General features: G+C 45.8%; 1 protein-coding gene across 1 annotated transcript in view; it reads left to right on the top strand.

Annotated features, from left to right (window-relative positions):
* Positions 1-6367, top strand: part of LOC112549683 (cell surface glycoprotein CD200 receptor 1-B-like) — a 27134-nt gene that overhangs the window by 1070 nt on the left and 19697 nt on the right. The window lies entirely within an intron of this gene.

The following is a 6367-nucleotide window of genomic DNA, read 5'->3' on the forward strand; positions in this document are numbered from 1 at the left end:
CCTACAGGTGAAAGCAAGTCCCACTGGACTTCAATACAGCTGTTCACATTCCCAGAATTAACCAAGCAAATGAGAGTTTTCTGCCTACAAACTCGTTAGGAGAGATCAGCAGCAAATAGGAAGAGCCCTATTCTCCCCAGCACCACCTGGGGTGACGAGGAACAATGACCAGAAGCTGCTAGAGAATAGGTTCAGGTTAGAGATGAGGAGGCACTATTTCACTGTAAGAGTAGCTAGGATCTGGAACCAACTTCCTAGGGAAGTGGTCCTTGCTCCTACCCTGGGTAAATTCAAAAAGAGGTTGGATGAACATCTGTCTGGGGTCATGTGACTCCAGCGTATGCTCCAACCAGTGGCGGGGGGGTAGACTAGACGATCTATTCAGGTCCCTTCTGACCCCTAACTACTATGAAGCTATGAGACACATGCTCATGTTTATGCTTCTACCCCGGCCGTGGAGCTGAGCGGTGTGAGAGATGCTATGGGTTGTGTCCAACCAGGTGCTGCTTGGAGGAGCTAGTTACACACAAAAAACAACAGAGACAGTTGAAAAGAGCCTGGGAAGGAAGAGGGTGTGGGTGGAGCTGGAACAGGAAGGTCACAGAGAATGAAGCAGAAAAAGGAGCAAAATGGGTTTTGTCACCCAAAGCTTGTAATACTCAGCCAAAAATAGGAAGTGAAGACAGTTACTCTCAAGCCTCACCTTGTGATTTCCCTCCCTGAACACCCCATGTTGGGCACAGTAACTGTTTCAGTGACAGAGGTCTTGTTCATGCAGTGCAGGGAGCGGGTGCACAACTAGGTTATCACAAGAAAGGCTCAGATGGCCAATCAAAATGCAGGCAACAAGTTAATGTAGCCATCACTTGCCCCCCTGCTACCAACATGCCTCTCCAGTGCAGCTCTATACCCCAGATTTCAATAGCATCATAGAAAATGAGGGTCGGAAGGGACCTCAAGAGGTCATCTAGTCCAACCCCCTGCTCAAAGCAGGACCAGCCCAACTAAATCACCCCAGCCAAAGCTTTGTCGAGCCGGGTCTTAAAAACCTCTAAGAATGGAGAGTCCAAAGCCTCTCTGGGTAACCTGTTCCTGTGTTTTACTACCCTTCTAGTGAGAACATTCTTCCAATATCTAACCTAAACCTCCCTTGCTGCAACTTGAGACCATTGCTCCTTGTTCTCTCATCTGTCACCACTGAGAACAGTCTAGCTCCATCCTCTTCTGAATCCCCATTCAGGTAGTTAAAGGCTGCTATTAAATCCCCTTTCAGTCTTGTCTTCTCCAGATTAAATAAACCCAGTTCCTTCTGCCTCTCCTCAGAAGTCATGTCCCCCAGCCCTCTCACCATTTTTGTTGCCTTCTGCTGAGCTTTCTCCAATTTGTCCACATCCTTTCTGTAGTTTGGGGCCCAAAACTGAACACAGGACTTTCAGTGTGGCCTCACCAATGCTGAATACAGGTAAATAATCACTTTGTGTGACCTGCTGGCAACACCAATTCAGCCCAGGATGCCATTAGTTTTCTTGGGAACAAGGGCACACTGCTTGTTCATATTCAGCTTATTGTCCACTGTAACCTCCAGGTCCTTTTCTGCAGAGCTGTTGCCCAGCCAGGCAGCCCCCAGACTGTACTGGTGCCTGGGATTGTTCCCTCCTAAGTGCAGGACTTTGCACTTGTCCTTGTTGAACCTCATGAGATTTTTTTGGCACAATCCTCCTGTTTTGTCTAGGTCACTTTGAATCCTAGCCCTTCCCTCCAGTGTATCTACTACTCCCCACAGTGTGGTGTCATCTGCAGTCTTGTTGAGGGTGCACTCTACGCCCTCTTCCAGGTTGTTGATAAAGACACTGAACAACACTGGCCCCAGGACCAATCCCTGGCCCACTCCACTTGATATCGGCTGCCAACTAGACATCAATCCATCCATTACTACCCTCTGAGTCCGATTCTCCAGTCAATTTTCTATCCACCAGTTTTCTATTCATCCAGCCCGTACTTCCTTAGCTTGCTTGCGAGAACGTTGTGGGAGACCGTATCAAAAGCCTTGCTAAAATCAAAGTACACCACATCCACTGGTCTCCCTGCATCCACAGAGCCAGTCACCTCATAGAAGGCAATCAGGTTGGTCAGCTATGAGTTGCCCTCGGTGAATCCATGCCATGCTGACTGTTCCTACTCACTTTCTTCTCCTCCAGGTGCTTAGAAATAGATTCCTTGAGGATCTGCTCCATGAATTTTTCAGGGACTGAGGTGAGACTGACTGGTCTGTAGTTCCCTGGATCCTCCAGTGGTGGAGTCTATCCCCACTCACTCCACCCCCAAATTCCTGGCCCCTTGAGGAGCCCTGTGGGCCAAACAACACAGCTCTGCAGGCCAGAGATTTGATACCCTTGCTTGAAAGAATCCAGTGCAGGTGAGAAAGGGAAGGCTGACAGCCCTAGAGGCTGAAGTCCTCTATTTTGCCACAGAACAGCTATAGCCGTGCTGCACTGCATGCCAGTGTGCTAGAAGACAGGCCTAGAAAAAGGAATGTAGACAAGGCAAGTGCATCCAGATGGGCACTTTTTAATACAGGTGAAAAAATAAGAAAATTGGTGCCAGACTTAATAGCAATTTGTTGGAAATATTTCTTCCATTAAAAGCTGAGCAGACACCCATCAACTTGTTGCACAAATGTGCTTCCAGTTTAAGGGCTAAAACTCTTGTAACAGAGGAAAATTTTATTCAAATGAATGGATTTGCTCTCATTTACACCAGCAGAGGATTTGGCCCCTTGAGAATAAGAGGACTTGGCTATAGATCTGGACCAGATTGCCAATGGTGAACAGGAGAAAAAAGTATGCGTGTCCAATACTTGTCCCCAGATCACTAAGTGACCTTAAAAGCTTCCTGTGTTCAGAAGTATAACTGGTAATACTCAAGACTAATCACGAGGCATGAGCTTCTCGTCTCCATACATGTGTGAAGTGACCTCAGAAAAATGTGACCGAGTAGACATGTAGTAGAAATACACCACAAGTACAAAACAGTTCTCTCCTTGCATTCAGATATCAGAAGCAGAATAAACATTTAGAAGGCGACCTAGGGGGTTGCTGCTAATACTTTGCGGTAATTTAACTGCATTTTGGAGGGCTGTTGTTAGGCCAAGCTGAGGAAACCCCACTGCCTATCAGATACATACATTGAGCCTGAGGAGGGAGATTTTGCACATATGGTTAAGTTCCAGCTTGTTAAAGGTGCTGGGTTGCCTGAAATCCTCTGCTTGTTTAAGGTATAGGTACAGTACAAGTCAGAGTAGTAGCCGAGCAAGTTTCCCACACGTGAAAACACATCCACATACAGGCCCCATGATTTCATGAGAAAGTTGCATCTTCCAAGATTGCAGGGGTTTAGGTTGTAGTCGTGTTGGTCTAAGGATATAGGCAGACAAGGTTCCTTGGGTGAATTTGATATCTTTTATTAGACCAACCCAAATGGTTGGAGAATAGTTATTAAGCAAGCTTTCGTGCAGCTTCCTGAGCCTGACGAAGGGTTTTTGAACCCGAAAGCTTGCTTAATAACTATTCTCCAACCATTTGGGTTGGTCTAATAAAAGATATCAAATTCACCCAAGGAACCTTGTCTGCATCTTCCAAGACACACTCTTAATCTGTTCTGGCTCTGCCGTCCATGCCATTTGTAGTTGGAGCTGGATGCTAACTCCTCACTGGGGGTAATTCCTTCCCAGCTCATTCAACAGCTTTGTTACCTAGCTTTTCCCATTCTTTGTTGCCAGAGGGTAGTTCTGGGTGATTCTGATGATGTGGTCAATGGTGTGGTAGAGGACAGAAAGCTATTTTTTGATGAGAGACTGTGGTGCACTGACTAATGTCGATATAGTGGGCGGTGGTCATCTGTCTCCTGTACCTGCCAATGTCACCTGCTACTTTCCTCCTCGTGTAAGGGGGCGCTATGCCAGATAGTGAGTACAGGCAGGGAGCAGGGGTGGGTTTTAGACAGCTCGTTATACTTCTACATGTATCATCTAGGGCAGTGTCCATATGTTTACTCACTTACTGGCTGCCAAATCTGAGACCCTGAGCGCCAAATGGCAAAAGTCTGGACATTAATAACAGGAGCTGCATGAGAATGCAGAAGACAGTGGACACATCTATGTATGCATTTACTCTAGCCTAGGTTTACTGTGCATTAAGCTACTGTACAGTGGGCACATTTACACGTGATGCTACGTTGCAGGGAGCAAATTAATTCGGGATTAAGGAGATTTACTGTGAAATAATCATGTGCACGTGGAGACCCACATGCTTACTTCACAATAAATTATGCTAATTTGCCGTTAAGTGTCTCATGTAGATGTGCCCAGTATAATCCTGTTTTCAACTGATTAATAAATGGCCCTTGGAAGAATTTGTGGGTTTTAATCTCTCAATGCCCCATCTATCAAATGAAGATGATAAGAACACTTAATCTCATATTTTATTATGAAACTAATCATATTACTGTTTGGAAAACTCAGACACTGTGTTGGGTAGATGTTGAAAAGTCCGTGAGGAAATGAATGACAGTATCTCAGTGGTTTTCCAGTGGGTGCCATGGGGTTTCATGGCACCCCAGGGTGCCGTGAAAACCCCTCAGGGGTGCTGTAGATGGTGATGGCCACGTGCAACTGCCTCTTGTGCAGGGCTGCAGTATGTCCACAGTCCTAAATTAAGGTTCTCTGATAACCCTAAAGCAGGCAGGAGAACTAGCTTAGGCTGCAGCTCTTCCTGGTCTGCACCATAGTCAAAGAAATTGTCAAGAGTGTCTTGACTCTGAAAAGGTTGAAAACCACTGCTTTATCTATTGCTGGGATTGGATTGTACATGGGGCCACACACTGAAGGGGAAGGATATAAGGAAGTGTAATAGGAAGTGTAGCCCATGCCCAGAAAGAAGTTGGGAGACAGGGTCAAGGAGACAATAGGAACTGATCAGGTAACTAGAGACTGTAGCACAGTGCAGACAAACACGAGAACTTTGATACTGTCTTTTTCTGCATCTGACATTTGAGTGCCTGACTTTGCAACCTTTGCAACTTCTTAACATAGTGAGTTATAATTTTTTTAGTAGTATTGAGATGAAGCAAGCAAGGAGTGAGAGACGCTTCCCGTGAGCAAATGCTGACCTTGCATCAATTCTGCCTTGCAAAAAGCACTGAGGACTATTACAATTTTAAACCTTCCCCTACCACACTCGTTCTGTGAGACAGCAGACATAAAGCCACGGGTTCTTATTCTTTGTCACTCGGTGAACCTGTCCACCAGAAGATCAACCTGCCCACAGCCTGTAAGCAGGTAGAACTGCAGTGAAGAGTAGCAGCGGGATTGCTAATTAGGCTAAAACTGCGGATCCTGGTTAGGTGTACCTCAGACCAGGTGACCAGGAAGGGGATGAGCAGAAGCACATATAAACTAGACCCAGGGGCTGGAACAGCAGTTTTTGGCAGAAGTAGGACCTGGCATACTCTGGGGGAACAGGAGCTGCACAGGAATAGGGGTATGCGAGCTTATAGACCCAGGGCAGTCCATAGGCCCTGGTGTGAAGGTGCCACTCAGAGGACTGTCTAAAAGATAAGCAATGGCAGCTTATGGAGTGGCTGTAGAGGAGGAAAGGAGGCCACTGAGGATGCCCCACACAGGGCTTAGATCATATTGTTCTCTCTTACCCCACCTGACTTGTCACACTCAAGACACAAACCCAATGCCTAGAGCAGACAGGGTGGCCATGAGGAGCAGTAGCCATTCTCATTCAGAGAAGGTCATGTTTGCCCCTTGTATGTGTAACCCAGGAACACCCAAGGGTGTGCCCATCCTCAATTGGAAGGGATAAATGAGCAGGCGACAGTGCTGTGAGAAGGACACTGGTGATTTGAGTGCAGGTCCCTCTTTCCTCTGTAGACTCAACTCCATGCCAATGCTCTTAACTATTTACAGTTTATTGAATTATAATATACTATTATTTCTTATTCAATATATATATAGGTAAATATTCTAATAGGTAACAAAAGAAAACTTTCCAAAAATATTCTTAGCAATATCTTTTAAAAATACCAAAGGTATACCGATAAATATTTACAACACGATAAGCCAAAAACCCATTATACCAAACTAACCCAATTCCATAATGTTTTGTACAACATATTCATAATTATGATAACAATTATACAAAATATGAGGCGGTTTTACACAATACAAGGCACATTTTCCCTGGATCCCAGCTAGCAAGGGGTGCTTCCCTTTCTATGGGTCAAGCTGGGAGGGAAACTTGCACCTGGGGCTTCCCTCTGGGGGGAAGCAGTTGCCTTATTTCAGGCATGCCTCCCCTGT

Source organism: Alligator sinensis, unplaced genomic scaffold (genome assembly GCF_000455745.1).
Source record: "Alligator sinensis unplaced genomic scaffold, ASM45574v1 scaffold343_1, whole genome shotgun sequence".
Taxonomy (NCBI): domain Eukaryota; kingdom Metazoa; phylum Chordata; order Crocodylia; family Alligatoridae; genus Alligator; species Alligator sinensis.